The sequence below is a fragment of the Pongo pygmaeus genome, chromosome 21, assembly GCF_028885625.2.
Source record: "Pongo pygmaeus isolate AG05252 chromosome 21, NHGRI_mPonPyg2-v2.0_pri, whole genome shotgun sequence".
Classification (NCBI taxonomy): Eukaryota; Metazoa; Chordata; class Mammalia; order Primates; family Hominidae; genus Pongo; species Pongo pygmaeus.
Window position 1 is genome coordinate 12,928,761 of NC_072394.2, and position 21,738 is coordinate 12,950,498.

The window sequence follows — 21,738 nt, forward strand, 5'->3', positions numbered from 1 at the left end:
GGCTGTTAAGGCTGGTCTCCAGCTGTTCACACCTTATGTCCAGTGCATGCAAGCCTGGCATTTTTCTGGAGGGCCAGCAGATCTTCTAGGAAGCTGGGCACACCGAGTTTCTCCTTGAACGTGAAGATACTATTGAAACCTGTCTGCTATCTTTTGGTAGGTCCCTCATATTTGGCAGGTGAGTCCAGTATTACTATATGTTCACCAAACTTCACAGAGCCCTTCTCATCTCACTCATGAGTGTCTGGTAATTATATAACTTTAAAAAGGTTTTGTTAGGGCTGGGCATGGTGGCTCATGCGTGTAATCCCAGCACTTTGGGAGACTGAGGCGGGCGAATTACCTGAGGTCAGGAGTTCGAAACCAGACTGGCCAACATGGTGAAACCCCATCTCTACTAAAAATACAAAAATAATTAGCTGGGCATGGTGGCGGGTGCCTGTAGTCCCAGCTACTCGGGAGGCTGAGGCAGGAGAATCACTTGAACCCGGGAGGCGGAGGTTATAGTGAGCCCAGATCGTGCCACTGCACTCCAGCCTGGGCAACAGAGTAAGACTCTGTCTCAAAAAAGAAAAAACGTTTTGTTAGAAATTTTAGGCAGGGCCCAGGCTTCTGTAGCGGGGGGATCACATATGGTCCACAAGTGGCTGATTGGATGCTCAAGTGGAGTCCATTTCCAGCACAATTAATTTGGCTGAGATCATGGTTTTGATTTTCACATGGGACACACTGCCTCAGGCCAAGAATAATAATGAACATTTATGGAAAGCTGCTTCATTCAGGAACCCAATTAAGCACTTTTACAAAGACCATCTCATTTAATTTCCTCCATAACTCTGTGAAGTATAAGAGTTGTATTACCCCATTGTATCACTTTTCTATTACCACAATAATTCTGTATAAAAACACCCCAAAACCTAGTGGTTCAAAATCACCAGCTATTATTTGCTTGTGGTTCTGTGAGTAACTGAGGCTGGGCTCAACTGGGCAGTCCTTCTGGTTTCTGCTGGGCTTCTTCCTCTTGTATCTGTGGCCAGCTACAGGTCAGCGAGGCACCTTGGCTTCTGGGAGTTAGCTGGCTGTTGGCTAGAGAGATGGGAATTTTTGATCTATGTGGTCTCTGAGCCTCCAACAGGCTAGCCTGGGCTTATTTACATGTAGGGGGGTGGAGGTGGTGTTGAGAGTGGGAGACAGGTGGAACAGAGAGAAAGGCAATAGAAAGGCCAGGGCTTGTGGAGGTCTGCCTCAAAACGGGCACAACATGACTTTGCCACATTCTTTTGGCCAGAACAAGTCAGAAGGTCAGCCCAGATTTAAGGAGTAGGAAAAAAGACCCCACATCTTGAGAGGAGCTGAAAAGTCACACGTGAAGGGCATGAATACAAAGAAAAGTGGCCGGGTGCTCTGGCTCACGCCTGTAATCCCAGCACTTTGGGCTTTGGGAGGCCGAGGAGGGCAGATCGCCTGAGGTCTCAAGTTCGGGACCAGCCTGGCCAAGTTGGTGAAACCCCGTCTCTACTAAAAATACAAAATTTAGCCAGGCATGGTGGCGGGTGCCTGTAATCCCAACTACTTGGGAGGCTGAGGTACGAGAACCTCTTGAACCCGGGAGGCGGAGGTTGCAGTGAGCCAAGATGGTGCCAGTGCACTCTAGCCTGGGTGACAGGGCAAGACTCTGTCTCAAAAAAAAGAAGAGAAAAACTCTGTGGCCATTTTTGTAATTTACTTTGCTGCCTCCTATTTTTGTAAAGAAAGTTTTATTGGGACACAGCCACACCCACTGGTGTATGTATCATCTATGATTCCTTTCATGCTACAGTGGCAGAGTTGAGTAGTAGCGATAGTGACCACATGGCCCGCAAAGCCTAAAATATTCCCTGTCTGGCCCTTTCTGGAATACATGTGCTGCCCCCTGCCCTGCGCTGAGTTCTCTAAAGCCTCTATCCACATGGCTATGCTGTACCTTTAATGCAAACTCCCCTGACCTGGGGAAACTGGTTTCTGTGGATGTTGTGTGTTTAAATGCCTGGACTAGTCTCTTCTCTGTGTGAAAACACCCTTGACTCCCACAGATTTCCTTGGCCTTCATGGTGATCCCTGTGGGCCCAGTCTTTGGTAGTCCTTTGCTTGGAGGAGGCGGCATGGGTTTGAGCTTCTGATCTTTAAGAGTAGGGACAGGTAAGACGAGAGCAGACATGCCCTCTGGGAATTCAAGGCCCACACAGAGAGAAGCTGCCTGATGCCTGATCCCTCCTTGCCACGCAGCCGGGCACGGTCACAAAACAGTCCTGTTTGAAGTGGGTTATTAAGTATTGGCCTCAGGGCCAGGCCCTGGTAAGCCTGCCATTTCATCCAGCACTTTTCACCAAGCTTGCTGTTGAAGATTACTCAGGAAGGTGCCAGAGACACGATGATGAGATCCAATTAGTATTGAAATCTAGAGCTGGTCTTAGCAGGCTGAGGTTTACTGGGAAATAGACCATAACAAATAGAAGTATTGATGAGTTTGGCCGGGCATGGTGGCTCACGCCTGTAATCCCAGCACTTTGGGAGGCCGAGGTGGGCGGATCACGAGGTCAGGAGATGAAGACCATCCTGGCTAACACAGTGAAACTCCGTCTCTACTAAAAATATAAAAATTAGCCAGGCGTGGTGGCGGGTGCCTGTAGTCCCAGCTACTCAGGAGGCTGAGGCAGGAGAATGGCGTGAACCCGGGAGGTGGCGCTTGCAGTGAGCGGAGATTGCGCCACTGCACTCTAGCCTGGGCGACAGAGCGAGACTCCGTCTCAAAAAAAAAAAAAAAAAAAAAAAAAAAAAAAAAGAAGTATTGGTGAGTTCAATATAAAGGGGAAAAAGCTCAGTATTTATGTACTTAATTGGAACCACCTATACTATGTATTAAGCCAAAAGAACAAGATTCAGAACAGTATGTGGTTTGCTACCATTTACGTTAAAAGAGGGCAGGGGTATTATATTGTATTATATATTTTATTATATATACGAATAATGCCCCCTAAAGATGTTCACGTACTGATCCCCAGCACCTGTGGCTGTTACGTTATATGGATGGCAAGTAGGTATTAAGTTTGTTAGCTGACTTGAGATGCAGAGGTTATCTGGGGTTATCAGAAGGCCCATTACAGAGTGAAAGAGGGAGGCAGCCCCAGAAAGATTCCACCCGTCATTGCTGGCTTTGAATATGGAGGAAGACAGCCGGGAGCTGAGGAAGGCAGGCAGCCTCCAGAGGCTGGAAAGGGAAAGTCCTTCCTGCAGTCTCCAGAAGGAGCGCAGCCTTCCTGACCACACCTTGATTTGAGCTCACTCAGCCCCATTTCAGACTTCAGGCCTCCAGAACTGTGAGATAATGAATTTGTGTTATGTCAAGCCTTTAGTTTTGTGGCAATTTATCACAGTAGCAGTAGGAAACATATATATATATATATATATATATATATATATATATATATGTATATAGTCTCACGTGTGTCCATGTGAAGAGACCACCAAACAGGCTTTGTGTGAGCAACACAGCTGTTTATTTCACCTGGGTGCAGGTGGGCTGAGTCCGAAAAGACACTCAGCAAAGGGTCGTGGGATTATCATTGGTTCTTATAGGTTTTGGGATAGGCGATGGAGTTAAGAGCAATATTTTGGGGTGGGGTTGGCTCTCACAAAGTACATTCTCAAGAGTGGGGAGAATTACAAAGAAACTTCTTAAGGGTGGGGGAGATTATAAAGAACATTGATCAGTTAGGGTGGGGCAGAAACAAGTCACAATGGTGGAATGTCATCAGTTAAGGCTATTTTCACTTCTGTGGATCTTCAGTTGCTTCAGGCCATCTGGATGTATACGTGCAGGTCACTGGGGATATGATGGCTTAGCTTGGGCTCAGAGGCCTGACATATATATATATATGTAGCAGGGGGTTCTCCTCAAGCTACTAATCTCTAGGCAATCAGCCTTACTTTTAATTTATTTGTTTGTTCTTGTTGAGACGGAGTTTCACTCTGTTGCCCAGGCTGGAGTGCAGTGGCACAGTCTCAGTTCACTGCGACCTCTGCCTCCTGGATTCAAGCGATTCTCCTGCCTCAGTCTCCTGAGTATCTGGGACTGCAGGCGCGTGCCACCACACCCAGGTAATTTTGGTATTTTTCGTAGAGACGGGGTTTCACCATATTGGCCAGGCTGCTCTCAAACTTCTGACCTCGTGATCCGCCTGCCTTGGCCTCCCAAAGTGCTGGAATTACAGGCATAAGTCCTTACTGTTATTTTAAGAAGCCCTTACTGTTATTTTAATAACTGACTTGCCAAGTACCGGGAAAAATCCTCCTTGTCCAATAGCATTAGGAGGCTGTTCCTTACCAACGGCCATGGTGAGTTTTCTTTTAAAGCTCAATATGTAGTAAGGCCAATCTCCAGATCTTCACTATTCAAAGTGTGGTCATCGCCTGAGGGCTTTTTAGATATGTAGAGTATCAGCCCTACTCCAGTCCTTCTGAATCGGAATCTGTACTTTAATAAGATGCAGTGATTCGTGTGCATATTATAAACTCTGAGAAACACTGATCCAGCACATCTTCCTTGCCTAGGTGCATTAAAAGAATACCCCACGCTCTTTAATCAATATGAAAATAAAGGCATGATTATTTCCACCAGATTTTTCTTTCTGCTACCTCCAAATTGTTCTCTGTTGCCACATAAGAGTCTCTTCCCCCTTCTTTTGGCAAAAATTCAAATGATCATCTTCAGAAGTCACCTTTCTCCTGATAACTTCCGATCCCTTCTGTTCATCTCTCCCAGAGCAAATTGTCCTAAGGAATTAACACACTGTCCCTTCTCCTTGTGAGGAGACAGACTGAGACCAGAGACTGCCCCTTCTGATGAGAAGATAGCCTGAGGCCAAAGACTGTCCCTTCCCCATCCCTCCCTACTCCTCAAGCAGAGCCTCCACTCTTCAAACTTAATGGTCTCAACTGATTTCCTCAATGACTTGATTTCTGTAAGGACTTTTATTTGTGATATCAGGTTTCCCTAAACATCCAAGGGCATACTGGGCTCCTTAAATGACCTCACCCAACTATGATGTGGCACGAGGTGGAACAGTTTCCCAAAAGAACGCTTGTGCCTCCAGACCAGAATTGTCACATCTGAAATTGTTTATTTGAGCAACCTTGTCATTGGGCTTTCCAAAGCAGGCTTTGTACAGTGGCCACACCCTGGTCTTGCATGATGCTTGAATTTGGAAGATTCCTGGTAGATGTAGAAATGGCCCAGACTGCCTGTTCAGAGCTAAGCATCATGGTAGATTAAGGTACATTCTCTCCTAGCACACCTTGAGTTACCTAATAAAATAATCCAGAGCAGCCAGGCATGGTGGCTCACACCTATAATCCCAGCACTTTGGGAGGCCAAGGTGGGTGGATCACGAGGTCAGATCAAGACCACCCTGGCCAACATGGTGAAACCCCGTCTCTATTAAAAATACAAAAATTAGAGGGTGTGGTGGTGCGTGCCTGTAGTCCCAGCTACTGGGGAGACTGAGGCCGGAGAATTGCTTGAATCTGGGAGGCGCAGGTTGCAGTGAGCCGAGATCATGCCACTGTACCCCAGCCTGGTGACAGATCCACAACTGAGCCTCCAAGAAGTAGACTAAGGGTTGCATTTTCCTCATCTGACATTTGAAACTGCCAGTGAAATAAGGAAGGGCAGCTCTTTTCCACAAGCAAACATTACTTCTCTGTGTCTATCTTGTAGTGGAGACCTCGAATGTGTCTGTCTTGGTAAGAATTCAGGAAGCAGTAGAGTTAGGTACCTGTGGTAGACATCACTAGAAACTTCAATTTCAACAACGTGGTGAGTAGGATATAAGCTGTTGAGGTGGTTTGGCCATATCCCCACCCAAATCTCATTTTGAATTGTAGTTCTGACAATTCCCATGTGTCATGGAAGGGACCTGGTGGAAGGTAATTGAATCAAAAGGGCAGGTCTTTCCCATGCTGTTCTTGTGATAGTGAATAAGTCTCACGAGATCTGATGGTTTTATAAAGAGGAGTTCCCTTACACAAGCTCTCTCTTTGCCTGCCTCCATGTAAGACGTGACTTTGCTCCTCCTTCATCTTCTGCCATGACTGTGAAGCCTCCCCACCCATGTGGAACTGTGAGTCAGTTAAACTTCTTTCCTTTATAAATTACCCAGGCTCGAGTATGTCTTTATCAGCAGTGTGAAAAAGGACTAATACAGCAGTTAACATGAACAACTCATACTCCAGAACATTCCACCCTAGATTTTCAGAGTAAAATCCAAGAGAACAGTGGAATCATAAGGCTGGGAGAGAAGTTCATGGGACAGGAGGGGACCAAGACTGGAACAGTATATTTCATGGTTATATTTCTACAACGATTACACTGGGGCTCCCCTTCCTTAGTACTGATCTTAACTGTTCATATCATGATTAAAACATTTCTTATCATCCCAAGGCCTATGGATTTGGGAGCCCCACAACAGTGTAAAGCCCTGAGTTTTACATCATGTATAAAAGCTCTAAACTAGGCACAGCACCCGTATTTTTTTGGTTTTGTTTGTTTTTTTATCCAGATTCAGAAATTAGAAGCCTCTTTTTAAAATTGAAATGGGCCCAAGTGGTTAAGTCATGTTACTTGGCTCATGTGCCTATTGTTCTTGCTATGAAAACTAGCAACTTGTGGCAATGAACATAAAGCTTTTTGTCCAATAGCTTTACTGAGATACAATTTACGAGCCATAAAGTTTACCCATTTTAAGTGTAGAAGTCAATGGTTTCAAGTGTATTTATGGAGTCATGCAACCATCACTGTCATTCAATTTCAGAACGTTTTCTTCCCTCCATGAACCCACTAGCAGATTCGCAGTCACTCCTCATGACCACCCCGACCCACTTGGGTAATAGGGAGCCTTTGACTAGCCATTCACTCCATTCCCAAACAGTTTTTCATTCAAGGGCAGTGGAATTTTCACAGCGTTGAACTAAACTTTCACCGGAAAGAGACAGAGGCAAAGCACCAGGCTGAGCTCCTCAGAGAGACTTGCTCTTTGGTTACACTTACTTCATCCAGCAGCTGCTCAATCACAGAGACTCTCCCTGCCCCATCACAGAGACTCTCCCTGCCCCTGGCAGTCCAACTTCCCTCAGCAGGAGTCTGTTTTCAGGCTGCAGGGCTACAGAATGTGGTCATTCCCCCGACCTTAAAATATTCACATAAAGCAAATACGTCCTCTCTGGGTAAGTTCTGAGCTACGGGGCAGGCGAATGTGAATGTGTGTATGTGTGCACATGTGTGCATGGGAGTGTGTATGTGTACATGTGTGTGGTCTCCAACAGTTTGCAGCACAAACATTCACATCGAATGTAAATCTTGCTGGTCTCCAAAGCCCTGACCTGGGGAAAGTCACCATACTGACATTGTTTTACATTATTAATGACAGGGATGCAATGAGAAACCTTAGAAAAATCCAGAAATATCTGAAAGCTCAAACCCCACAGTAGTGTTATGAATATTTGTAAGCAAAGCACTCAGTTCTACAACTTATTTCGCACACTTCTTATAATTCATATAATGCATTGAATATCAACTTATGGGTCCACATGTCAGCTTGGTTATGCTGAAGAGCAAGTGAACCTCTAAACCCAACTTTTTGTTCAGAAGGAAAAGCTCATCCAAGTTCTTCCTATACTTGAGGAGCCAACTACCACTATCTTTTTGAAACTTGACAAGTGGTAATTTGTCCAGGGATTTAGCTATCAAGCCATCGAATCACAGAAACAGTATCAGCCAAATGATGCCATAGACTGTTCTTTTTGATCATAAGAAAGACTGGGTTTCAGATCATTATCATGTAATGTATACACTACATGTTTTGTTTCAGTAGCTCAATTGCAATTCCTAATAGAGCTTTAAAAAATTGATACATCATGGCCTGGTGAGGTGGCTCACACCATAATCCCAACACTTTGAGGGGCTGAAGTGGGGGATTGCTTGAACTCAGTCATTGGAGACCAGCCTGCGCAACATAGCGAGACATCATCTCTACTAAAAGTAAAAAATAATTAGCCAGATGTGATGGCATGCACCTGTAGTCCCAGCTACTCAGGAGGCCGAGTCAGGAGGATCTCTTGAGCCCAGGAGATCAAGCCTGCAGTGAGCTGTGATCGCACCACTGCACTCCAGCCTGGGCAACAGAGCAAGACTCTAGCTCAAAAAAAAAAAAAAATCATTACATCAGGTAGCTGATTTCTAGAGCAAACAAAAAGTTTAGGGGGCCCACGGAGTGCTGTAGCCACGTGTGTCAGACTGTCACTCTCCATCGCCCTCTCTGTGCGCTCCTCTGACTCTCTAAGGGGTCAGCTTGACCCCAGCACTGGACGGGGCCCACAAGGAGTTATAAGACAAGATGGAATTGATGGCAGAGGTTCCAGTGAACCCAGATCGACCCATCGCCCTCCAGCCTGGGCCACAGAGTGAGACCTGTCTCAAAAAAAAACATATTGTTGTTGAGGCTGAACACAGTGGCTCATGCCTGTAATCGCCCCACTTTGAGACGTCAAGGTGGAAGGATCACTTGAGGCCAGGAGTTTGAGACCAGCATGGGCAGCATAGTGGAGCTCCATCTCTACAAAAAATTTTAAAATTGCCCAAAACCCAAGGTGGCGGCGTGGCCATCACTGGCCAGGATCACGGGCACAGCGCGGCGCTCTGTGGCGGCTCCTCACAGCCCTGCTCCAGACTCCCATGCAGGCGTCTAGTGGGACATGGCAAACTCAGGCTGCAAGGACATCCGGGCCCAGATGAGGAGAGTTTTCTGTGCTTCCCCTACGAGAGCAACCTGCTGACTGAGAGATCCACCTCCGAAACCCCTCGGTGGTGTTCTTCTGCATGGCCCGCCTGCAAGCAAGAAGTGATGGAATTTAGGTTGTCATGGAAGTTAATGTTTCAACTCAAGAAGTAAGAGAAATAACCTATCGACATTATCTGATGACAAATTACAAGAGTGTTTCCCATCCCCACAGTATAAAAAGGTTATTTGCATAGGTGCGAAAGAAAATCGTTTACCATTGGAGTACAAAAAGAAGTTAAAAGCTGTGGGACCAAATGACTGTACAGGAAAGGTCTCAGAAGAAATTGAAGACATCATCAAAAAGGAATCACGAACTCATTAGAACATAACATAATATATCTAAGAATATTCCATGTACTAATGTAAAATACCATTTGAAAACAGGGATCTGGAGGATCTCCATGTTTGATCCATCTTCAACAGTGCTCTGAAGAAATATCGCAGGTGGGTGATTCTTGTTTTCAGACTATAAAAAGAAACTGGTTTAGGAGTTAGGCAATGTTATAAAAGAGGGTGATTACCTAGCACTTTGGGAGGCCGAGGTGGGCGGATCACTTGAGGTTAGCAGTTCGAGACCAGCCTGGCCAACGTGGTGAAACTCCATCTCTACGAAAAATACAAAAATTAGCCAGGTGTGGTGGCATATGCCTGTAATCCCAGCTACTCAGGAGGCTGAGGCAGGAAAATCGCTTGAGGCAGAGGTTGCAGTGAGCCGAAATTGTACCACTACACTCCAGCCTGTGCGACAGAGTGAGACTCTGTCTCAAAAACAAAAAACAAAAAAACAGAAACAAAAACAAAAAAAGAGGGCAATGAGGCCCTGGAATGTGTAACAAATGCATGTGAGTACGCCTTCGGTAAACACTTGAAGCTATTATTCTCTTGAGTTGATCTTCAGTGTTTCCTTGTTCTGGCAAAGGATAGATTTGCAGCTTGCTTGATGATGTTACTGGTAAATTGCTCTGATGGTGCTGGTAAATTGCTCTGCTCTGGATTTTTTTAAAAATCAGCTTAATGAGAGTAAGTAATCTGCAGACAATTGATAATAACATTTTGAAATTGGAAAGATGGTATACTGTTTTTGGAGGAATAAATCTATTTGTGGTTAAAAAAATAAATAAAATTAGCCAGGTGTGGTGGTGCCGTGCATCTCTACTCCCATGTACTCAGGAGGCTAAGGTGGGAGGATGGCTTGAGCCCAGGAATTCAAAGCTGCAATGAGCTATGAATGCACCACTGCATTCCAGCCTGAATGACAGAGGGAGACTCTGGGTCTAAAAAAAAAAAACCCCAAAGCCAAAACAAAACAAAAAAAATGTTTGTTGAATGCATAATAACTTTTGATACTTTCTCTCAAAATGCAAGCTAGGAAATGAAGACACAGAATATCTCTCCCTCTGTTTCTCCTGAGTGTATTGAGTGCGTCTCCTCAGTCTATCCTGTGCATCTGATTTATTTGAGAGGCTCTGCTCTGGGTGGCCCCACTGAAGAGAGAGCATTTACCCCACTCAGAGTTTTCAAAAAGTTTTCATATGCAGTTTCCCATTTGATATTCTCAACCTCCCTGTGAGGGCCCATGTATCTATCCCCATCTCATAGACATTCATTGGACCTTGCTGGGAACATAGCCAGGAACCAACAAATGTTAATTCCTCTTATTTTTCATGTCTTCTTTCCCATGTCTTCAATTGCCAAGCTACATTAATTAAACTTTTGCCTGTGACACTTTGTGCAATGAAACAAAGGCTGTAAATATAAATCAATTAATATTTGTTAGACACTTACAGGCTTGCAGTGCCCCAGCCACTATATAATAGATACCAATCAGTAAATAAATAAATAAATAAGGAAGAAAGGGCAGCTTTTGCTTATGGAAGAATTATAATTAATATGTGTAGAAAGAATGAGGAAAATAGAAAATCACTGAGAAAAGCACAGTAATAATTGTTGGACTCACCAATGAATTCTAAAAGTATTCAGCAAAAGTTTGAGGAAAAACAGGATATTTGCAGACTCAAGTGTTCCCCAAAATGTTTATTAATTACAAAGAGAAATATAGTAATTTCAGAGCAGGCAAATCCAAGCAGATCAGGAAGACATGGCTACAAAGTTTAGTTTCTTTTATATAAAACAAATAGGTTAAAGAAATATCAGCAAACATTTTTGTCAGCTTTTCTCCAAATCAGATGTTTCACAGATGTGCCATCTGATTGTAGGGAGCACTTATAAGCCCAAAAAATATTGTACCAATGAGGTAAGTGATAATTCCCATTCTTACTGAATTTCTTCTTGCCTGCAGGCTGGCTTCTCTAAGGTTTAGCCAGTTTTTTATTTTATGCTGTGTAACTTCTCCTTTACATAGATTATATGGAAACATCTCTATACAGTGAAGAATCATAAATTCCTGTTTCAGTAAACTCCAAATTAATAACTTCTAAAGATTTTATTTACCTGACAATTGAATATAATTCAGCCTGATATTGACTTCATAAACATCATCATGGATAGTGGAAAAAACATGCTGTCAGAGAAATTAAACTGTTTTCACGATCCTGGGTTTGAAGCTCACTGACCTGAGCAATTGCCTAGAAAATCTGAGATTCTAAATTTGAAATTTAATCAAATATTTTATGAAACCATAAGAATGCAAGAAAAAGGGGATACTGGGGAGCAAAAATCAAATGAAACAAAAAAAGCAAATAGCAAAATAGCAGCAACTCAAACTATATTAATAATCACATCAAATATAAATGGACTAAATAGTCAAAAGGCAGAGATTATCAAACTAGTTATAAAAGTAAGCGCTAACTATATACTATCTATTAGAGATGCAATTTAAGGTTAACCAACCCACATGGCTGAATGTCCTTACTTGGGAAAGAATATCCTAGAATGGCATATCTTGAGAACTGAGGGACACATTATCAAAATTGAGCAGATTTCTGTAAAAGTAAAGGGATTCAAGGGAAGGGGACCTACACTTTACCTCTTGATGGGAGGAGAATCAAAAACTTTGTGGCCATTGAAAAAAACTGTTACAAGGGTAAAACTACCTATGTATACATTGGTTATGAGGATTAGAATTGAACATAATGCACATATTGGACACATGAACGAGAGGTTACTAGTATAATTATTATGGCCATTAAAATAGTGAATGATTGGAATGCAGTCTGGTCAGGTTGTTTTTTTAGCTTTAACCATCAGAACTTCAATATCATGTGGCATCTCAGCAGGAGATGTTCAGTAGCTTATTGCCTTGGATCAGGTGCCCCAGAAGCAGACTCTTAATTGAGGAGTTGAATGTAAGCGACTCATTAAGGACATGCTCACAGGAAGGCTGATGTATGCTTTCAGGCAAAGTCCTGTGGCTCCAGCGTGATCCTACAGGGGAACTCAGGAGTGTGAGTTATGCCTCAGAGTTTCCCTGACTCCAGGCAAAGGAACTGGGCTGTCACACTCCTGCATCCTTCAGACCTTGGCCATGGACTGCCCCAGATAGAGGATATAAACTCACAGGCACTTCTAGCAACCTGAGTGTGGAAAAAGTGGCGCCAGTAGCCCGAGAAAAGACCTCCAAGAAGAGTTTCTGGTGTGAGTCGTGGGGTGCACCCTCAAGGGAGTACAGACAAAACAGTTAAAGGGATCTGCAAGGGTCTGGCCAGAGCCCTGGCAGTGTCTACTGCACTTATTAATATTTATTATGCTGAATAGACATTAGGTTGGAGACTCTCAGCTAACACCCAGCTTGCCTGCTACAGGGCAGGGTGTTCTTTCATGTTTGTTAGGAAAGAAATCTAACATCTTGACAGGCCACCATGTGTGAGGCCAAACAATAAACAATTTAAAAAACACAACCTCAATTCACTCTTTAGACGGCCTTAGGAAGAGAGTTTCATAGCCTTCTTTGAAGGATGAAGAACGCTCTAGAGAGAATTAGGATCTTGCCCAAAGTCAAGCAGATAATAAATGGTGAAGCTGAGATTTGTACGCACGTGTGTCTGGCTCCCTGGCTGTTTCCTGAGGACTTGCTTGGGAAATAGGAAACCTTTATGAAATCCTCAGAGACCGTGAAAATTGTCTTCTCAATATAATTTTACAACAAACTACAGTGAACCTATGTCCATTGCTGCTGTATTCATTTTCTAGAGCTGCCATAAGAAAATATCAAACAACAAACTGGGTGGCCTAAAACAATGGAAATTTGTTGTCTCACAGTTCTGGAGACCAGGAGTCCAAAACCCAAGGTGCCGGCACAGCTGTGCTCCCTCTGAGGGTGCTAGGGAAGGAACTGTTCCAGCCCTCTCTCCTGGCTTCTGGAAGCCTTAGTCTTTCTGGGGCAGTAGCTGCTTCACGTGATCCTCTGTAATCACACAGCGTTCTCCCTCTGTCTCCACACCATTGCCCTCTGCATGTATGTTCAAATTTGCCTTTTTTATAAGGGCACAAGTGACCCCATCTTAACTTAGCTAAATCTGCAAAGATTCTATTTCCAAGTAAGCTCACAATCTGAGATACTAGAGATAGGATTTTAAGATATGTTTTTTGAGGAATACAATTCAACCCATAGCAGCTGCCCACAAGAGACCATGTCTGTAAATAAATAAACAAAACAACAAAACAATACTTTCTTTACAGAAATCTCTCTCAGTGGCTGGGAAGACAGTATACCAAAAGCCCAGGTTTAACTTGATTTGGTGGGTGATCCTAGGAATTTTTGTTCTTGGTATGCAACTTCCTATTGGCTAATAGGACCAAAAAAAAAAATCCATTTCAGGGACTCAGAGGATAGGCGGTGTCTGTGTGTCAGCCTGGCCTTATGCCCCCTCAGAGCCCCAGGCTGACTCTTGGCAGGGTTCTCTCAGCTCAGCCCTCGTGCTTTCTTTGTTTCTCTTGTTGTTGAGCACAGCCTGGTTTTCCTGCCGGCTCCCACAGGGAGTGTGCCTGGCAGTGCCCTGTCCCACATCTCTAATGAGCTGACAATACAGAGCTGCAGGCTGGAGACCCTGAGGACTGACAGTATACTGACCTCTAACTTCTTCACCCTTGTCTGCAAGAAAAGAAAGCCTCTGAGCTGCAGGGTGGCAGGTCCTGGCTGTGTCATGATTCTTGAATCATAGATGTTTTTCTTGGCTGAATGCCAAGGCCAAACTATCCACGGAACACTGGTGGCGGGGGGGGGTGGTGAAGAAGAAAGCCCTAAGTTTGTTTTCTTTGCTGTCTTTTTCATCAAGATTTAAACAGTGCCAAGGCTAAGACTGAGCAGATCTAGGGACAAACAGCAACAACCACCATCTGGAAAATCAGCGGACAAGGTGCTCTGGCAAAGCCAGCAGACACAGCAGCCCTTCGGAGGTGGTGACATTTGACTCTCAGCATAATCCCCCGTGTCCTGCCATTCTTTTACTTACCTTTCCCATTCTGGGGTCTGCACTAAGGTCTGGAATTGAGAGCTGCTATAAACGTAGGACCTGACGTTAGCAGGTGTGTGCCCCAACTGTTTTCTCCACTATCCTAAAAGAAGAGAAACCCCAAGCCAGCTACATGGATAATTCTTCTCTGGCCAAGAAAGAAAAATGCTCGCATGGATTATGCATTTTCAGAAGGAACCATGCATTCTCAGAAGGGTGTTTCTCCTTTGCCAATCTCTGTGCTGGGTTTTTCCTGTACTGGGCTCAGACAGTGTTTGGCACAAAGTAGTCATTCATTTCACAAATATGTATTGAGCACGTGTGATGTACTGTTCTAGGTGTTACTTAAATGGACAAAAGAGTAAAATAAAACCATAGTATCTAAACTAATTACAGAGTTTCTAAATGTTGGTGACATAGAGGCCTGGGACATTATTTTAGCTCGTCATGTAGAGATCAACAGTGATAATTTGTTTTGTTCGTGATTAATTAGACAGCAATATCATTGATGCTTCTATTCCAGAGCTGAAGCATCTTATGGTGCCAGTAAGGAGGGAAGTGCCGGGAAAAAAAGAGTGAGGACAGTCAGAGGGCACAGGAGTCAACCTGAAAGAGCTCCTAATGGCCAAAGCTGAAGCAATTTAAGACTTAAAAAAAGTAATGTTGGATTACAACCCATAGAATAAAATAAACATCCATGAGTCCATACTGATACCAGTAAGTTTTTAAAAATCAGTAAATAAATAAATAAGGAAGAAAGAGCAGCTTTTGTTTATGGAAGAATTATAATTAATATGTGTAGAAGGAATGAGGAAAATAGAAAATCACTGAGAAAAGCACAATAATAATTGTTGGACTCACCAATGAATTCTAAAAGTATTCAGCAAAAGTTTGAGGACAAACAGGATATTTGCAGACTCAAGTATGTCCCCCAAAATGTTTATTAATTACAAAGAGAAATATAGTAATTTCAGAGCAGGCAAATCCAAGAGACACCACCTTAACTAGGTGATCAAAGATACTGAGAGGTGACAGTGTGCTGGCAGCCCTCACATGCTCTGGGCGCCTCCTCGGCCTTGGTGCCCACTCTGGCAGTGCTTGAAGAGCCCTTCAGCCTGCCGCTGCACTGTGGGAGCCCCTTTCTGGGCTGGCCAAGGCCGGAGCCGGCTCCCTCAGCTTGCAGAGAGGTGTGGAGGGAGAGACTGGGGCTGCGCGCTGCGCTCGCGGGCCAGCTGGAGTTCCGGGTGGGCGTGGGCTTGGAGGGCCCCGCACTCGGAGCCGCCGGCCGGCCCTGCTGCCCCGGGCAATGAGGGGCTTAGCACCCGGGCTAGCGGCTGCTGAGGGTGTGCTGGGTCCCCCACCAGTGCCAGCCCACCGGTGCTGTGCTCGATTTCTCACCGGGCCTTAGCTGCCTCCCCGAGGAGCAGGACTCGGGACCTGCAGCCCGCCATGCCTGAGCCTCCCACCCCCTCCATGGGCTCCTGTATGACCCAAGCCTCCTTGACGAGCACCACCCCCTGCTCCACCGCGCCCAGTCCCATCACCACCCAAGGGCTGAGGAGTGCGGGCATACAGCGCAGGACTGGCAGGCAGCTCCACCTGCGGCCCCAGTGCAGGCTCCACCGCCTGAAGCCAGCTGGGTTCCTGAGTCTGGTGGGAACTTGGAGAACCTTTATGTCTAGCTAAGGGATTGTGAATATACCAATCGGCACTCTGTATCTAGCTCAAGGTTTGTGAATGCACCAATCAGCACCCTGTGTCTAGCTCGGGGTTTGTGAATGCACCAATGGACACTCTGTATCTAGCTACTCTGGTGGGGACTTGGAGAACCTTTGTGTGGGCACTCTGTATCTAGCTAATCTAGTGGGGAGGTGGAGAACCTTTGTGTCTAGCTCAGGGATTATAAACGCACCAATCAGCACCCTGTCAAAACAGACCACTCGGCTCTCTGTTAAATGGACCTATCAGCAGGATGTGGGTGGGGCCAGATAAGAGAATAAAACCAGGCTGCCAGAGCCAGCAGTGGCAACCTGCTTGGGTCCCCTTCCACACTGTGGAAGCTTTGTTCTTTCGCTCTTTGCAAATCTTGCTGCTACTCACTCTTTGGGTCCACCCTGCCTTTATGAGCTGTAACACTCGCCACTAAGGTCTGCAGCTTCACTCCTGAGCCAGTGAGACCACGAACCCACCAGAAGGAAGAAACTCCAAACACATCCGAACATCAGAAGGAACAATCTCCGGACAGGCCGCCTTTAAGAACTGTAACACTCACCGCGAGGGTCCGCGGCTTCATTCTTGAAGTCAGTGAGACCAAGAACCCACCAATTCAGGACACACTACCATCACCAGTAAGAAGATACATCAACATGATGTCCCCTCAGTAGGATGCGGAAGAAGGAACAATGCCACCTGAGGTTTCCTGCCCAAAATGAATAGCCTCCATCTAACCCCGAGACAAACCCACGTTGAGGGATATTCTACGAAATCAGTGACCAGTACTTTTCAATAGTGGCAAAGTCATGAATGACAAGGAAAGACTGAGGGACTGTCACAGGTTGTAGGAGATTAAAGAGACATGACATCTATATGTAACAGTCGGAAAACTGTTGAAGCCCAAATAAAGTCTGCAGCTATGTTAATAGTATAGTACCTATGTCCATTTAGAATTTTTTTTTTTTTTTTTTTTTTTGGAGTCTTGAGTTTCTCTCTGTCGCCCAGGCTGGAGTGCAGTGGGGCGATCTCGGCTCACTGCAAGCTCCGCCTCCCAGGTTCACGCCATTCTCCTTCCTTAGCATCCCCCACCCTCTCTCCCCTGCCATCAGCTGGGACTACAGGCACCCGCCACCACGCCCGGCTAATTTTTTTGTATTTTTAGTAGAGACAGGGTTTCACTGTGTTAGTCAGGATGGTCTCGATCTCCTGACCTCGTGATCCACCCGCCTTGGCCTCCAAAAGTGCTGGGATTACAGGCGTGAGCCACTGCGCCCAGCCTAGAAAAACATTTTTTATAGTCCAATAGTAAATAAACAAGAATGTACATTTCTTAATTTTAATGTGGTTATGCCAAATGTTGATATTGGGGGTAAAGGAGAACTCTACTATCTCTGCAACTTTTCTGTGAGCCTAAAACTGTTCTTTTTAAAAGCAAGAATACATTTGACGCTCAGTGCAGTGTCTCACACCTGTAATCCCAGCAGTTTGGGAGGCCGAGGGAGGCAGATCACCTGAGGTCAGGAGCCTAGCCAACGTGATGAAACTCTGTCTCTACTAAAAATATAAAAACCAGCTGGACATGGTGGCAGGCACTTGTAGTCCTAGCTACTCCGGAGACTGAGGCAGGAGAATCCCTTGAACCCAGCAGATGGAGGTTGCAGTGAGCCGAGATCACTGTGCACTGTGCACTTAACTTTGTTTTTCAGAACAAAATACCGTATAAGCCACATCACCCCATACAAAGAACTGTAATTATTTGTAATACTTATGAACTAGGTATTCATTTATACAAATCTGGAAAGCCAGTGCAGTGGCGTACTGCACTCTGGCCTGGGCGACAGAGTGAGACTCCGTCTCAAAAAAAAAAAAAAAAAAAAAAAAGAGAGAGAATACATTTGAAATCACGTCTATTTTAGATTCCATAGAAAAAGATTTACCTTTAAAGATTCAGAATGGCCGGGCATGGTGGCTCACACCTGTAATCCCAGCACTTTGGGAGGCTGAGGTGGGCAGATCACGAGGTCAGGAGATCGAGACCATCCTGGCTAACATGGTGAAACCTCGTCTCTACTAAAAGTACAAAAAATTAGCCGGGTGTGGTGGCAGGCGCCTGTAGTCCCAGCTACTCGGGAAGCTGAGGCAGGAGAATGGTGTCAACCAAGGAGGCAGAGGTTGCAGTGAGCCGAGATCGTGCCACTGCACTCCAGCCTGGGTAACAGAGCGAGACTCTATCTCAAAAAAAAAAAAAAAAAAAAAAAAAAAAAAAGATTCAGAATGGGCTGGGCGTGGTGGCTCATGCCTGTAATCCCAGCATTTTGGGAGGCCGAGGTGGCAGATCACCTGCGGTCAGGAGTTCAAGACCAGCCTGGCTAACATGGTGAAACTCCGTCTCTGCTAAAAATACAAAAATTAGCCAGGCATGGTGGCACGCACCTGTAATCTCAGCTACTCAAAAGGCTGAAGCAGGATAATCACTTGAACCTGGGAGGTGGAGGTTGCAGTGAGCAGATATCGCGCCATTGCACTCCAGCCTGGGTGACAGAGAGAGACTCCATCTCAGGAAAAAAAATAAAAAATAAAGATTCAGAATGATCTGGTTTTATAAAGCATGTGTTTATCATGAACTTGGTGTATTTAAGAGAGTAAACCCATGTGTCTGTGAAAGGCTAAACTGGCTGTCAAGGTAACTGAGCCTTTGTTCTTGCTTTGCCCCTTTCTGACTCAGCATTACCAGGTCATCTTGGCTTCCCAGATTTGTACAAATGAATACGTAGTTCATAAGTATTACAAATGATTACAGTTCTTTGTATGGGGGTAATGTGGCTTATACAGTGTTTTGTTCTGAAAAACAAAGTAATACAAAAACTAGTCAGTTGGTGTGAATTTTGTTTACCTGAAATCAGATGTCATGTTGATCACATAACTTCTTCTGGCCTAACATTGACGCATTGATGTCCTCAGACCAGGTCCAGAGAGGCCACTTCCCATAATACCAGGCTTTCATGACTGGCACCAAATTGGTGGGAAGAAAAAAGAAACAAGGGATTTCTTTCTACTAAATAAACTCTTGGGACCTTCTGAGAGAAAGGATCAAATCTCAGGTAACCAGAAAGGTCACTGTGATTATGAAAATCACAGCAACCAATGGTTAAGCAGAAATGTAGATGACGCCATTTCTATTGTATCCATGTAACTACTGAAAAGAGTTAAATATTTTCTACTTCTACTGTCTGTGTACTTCTCAAAGAAACTTTTTTTTCAGTTGTTTTTTTTTTTTTTTTGGAGACTGAGTCTTGCTCTGTCGCCCAGGCTGGAGTGCAGTGACACAATCTTGGCTCACTGCAACCTATGCCTCTCGGGTTCAAGTGATTCTCCCTGCTTCAGCCTCCCGAGTAGCTGGGACTACAAGTGCGTGCCACCATGCCCGGCCTTTTAGTCTTTTTTTGGGGGGAACAGGTGGTGTTTGGTTCCATGAGTAAGCTCTTTCGTGGTGATTTCTGAGATTTTGGTGCACCCACCACCTGAGCAGTGTACCCGGAACCCAATCTGTAGTCTTTTATCCCTCACCCTCTTCCCACCCTTTCCCCCCGGAGTCCCCACTGTCTATTGTATCATTATTATGCATTTGCATCCTCATAGCTTAGCTCCCACTTATGAGTGAGAACATACGATGTTTGGTTTTCCATTCCTGAGTTACTTCACTTAGAATAATAGTCTCCAATCCCATCAAAGTTGATGGGTGTGCCATTAATTCATTCCTTTTTATGGCTGAGTAGTATTCCATCACATATATATACCACAGTTCAAATAAACCTTTATTTTTAAGAATGCTGTATTTCTGGCCAGGCATAGTGGCTCATGCCTGTAATCCCAGCACTTTGGGAAGCCAAGGCGGTTGGATCACAAGGTCAAGAGTTCAAGACCATCCTAGCCAATGTGGTGAAACCCCACCTCTACTAAAAATACAAAAATTAGTCAGGCGTGGTGGCATGTGCCTGTAGTCCTAGCTATTAGGGAAGGTGAGGCAGGAGAATCACTTGAACCTGGGAGGCGGAGGTTGCAGTGAGCCAAGATTGTGTCACTGCACTCCAGCCTGGGTGACAGAGCAATCTCCAAAAAAAAAAAAAAATTGCTGTATTTCTTAACCAGGCACAGTGGCTCATGTTTGTAATCCTAGCACTTTGGGAGGCCAAGGCAGGCAGATCACTTGAGGCCAGGAGTTCAAGACCAACCTGGCCAACATGGTGAAACCCTGTCTCTACAAAAATACAAAAATTAGCTGGGCATGGTGGTGCATGCTTGGAATCCCAGCTACTTGGAAGGCTGAGGCATGAGAATCACTTGAACCCAGGAGGCGGAGGTTGCAGTGAGCCAAGATCGTGCTACTGTACTCCAGCCTGGGTGATGGAGTGACACTCTGTCTCAAAAAAAAAAAAAAAAAGAAAAAAAAGAGTGCTGTATTTTTAACAACATGTGCTATGTGTTCTTTCTTGGTCTATGAATATTAACCCTTATTGTGTAGGGAAAATGTGCCTCCAGCCAGGGTCGCCATCGACACTTGTGCATACTGTGCACTGCAAAGTGCACCCAGCTGAGGGACAAGTAGGGGCTGACATCTGTCCTCCTCTCTGCTCCCCACACTGCATGCCTGTGGAGCTGTAACTACCGAGAGGAATGCATGTCTTTTTCTAATTACACAAAGGTGCTGACTGGGTGTTAGCTCTACTCGTAAGTGTAGTGTATGCGTAATGGACTGGATCAGCAAATTGAGAGAGAGATACAAGTTCAGTGCAGCAAAAGGCATTGTGGTGATCTATTTGAAATTCTTTACCGTATTATGAAAAATATTCCTTTCTAAATCTAGTGTTTTCATTGAAAAATTCATACTCTCTGCCATCCCAGAAACCTACTGTCACTACTCACATACTCTTCAGAAATTTCCTGAACACATACAAATATATATTTGTGTACACACACACAGCCACAGCCACACACATATTCATTTATGCAAATGGAAGTTTGCTATTTTATCCCTTGTTTTTTTAAAAAACTTCAAGCTTTTTATTATTGTGGTAAAATATACGTAACATAAAGTGTATCATTTTAACAATTTTTAAAGTGTACAATTCAATAGCATTAAGGACATTTACATCATTTGTGAAACTCTCATCACTGTCTGTCTCCACAACTCTTTCATTCCAAACTGAAATTCTGTACCCATTAAACAATAACTCCTAATCCCTCCACTCCATCCACCACTGTTTTTCTTTCCGTCTCTATGAATTAGTGGCAGAATTTACTTTCTGCCACTACATACCTCATATAAGTAAATCACACAACATTTGTCCTTTGGTATCTGCCTTATTTCACTTAGCATAATGTCTTCCAGGTTCATTCCTGTTGTGGGATGTATCCGAATTTCATTTTTTTTCAGGCTGAATAGCTATTCTATTGCATGTATGTAACACATTTTATTTATCCACTCACCTGTCAATCAACACTTGAGCTGCTTATACCTTATGGCTATTGTGAATAACAGTGCTGTGAACAGGGGTGTATGAATATCTATTCAAGTTCCTGTTTTCAAATTTTGGGGTACAGACCCAGAAATCATACGGTAATTCCAACTTTAATTTTTCAGGAGCCACCATACTGTTTTCCACAGCATCTGCACCATTTTACATTTCTACCAACCAACAATGAACGAATCTAATTTGCTCACATCTTCACCAACACTTGTA

The 21,738-nt window shown here is 44.4% G+C and overlaps 1 long non-coding RNA gene and 1 pseudogene across 1 annotated transcript in view; one reads left to right on the top strand and one right to left on the bottom strand.

The window, feature by feature from the left end:
- The window catches only part of LOC129021514 (uncharacterized), a 172,135-nt gene that overhangs the window by 29,087 nt on the left and 121,310 nt on the right, over positions 1–21,738 (bottom strand). The gene's annotated exons all lie outside the window — the stretch shown is intronic.
- Positions 8,788–9,195, top strand: LOC129022143 (gamma-glutamylcyclotransferase-like; annotated as a pseudogene).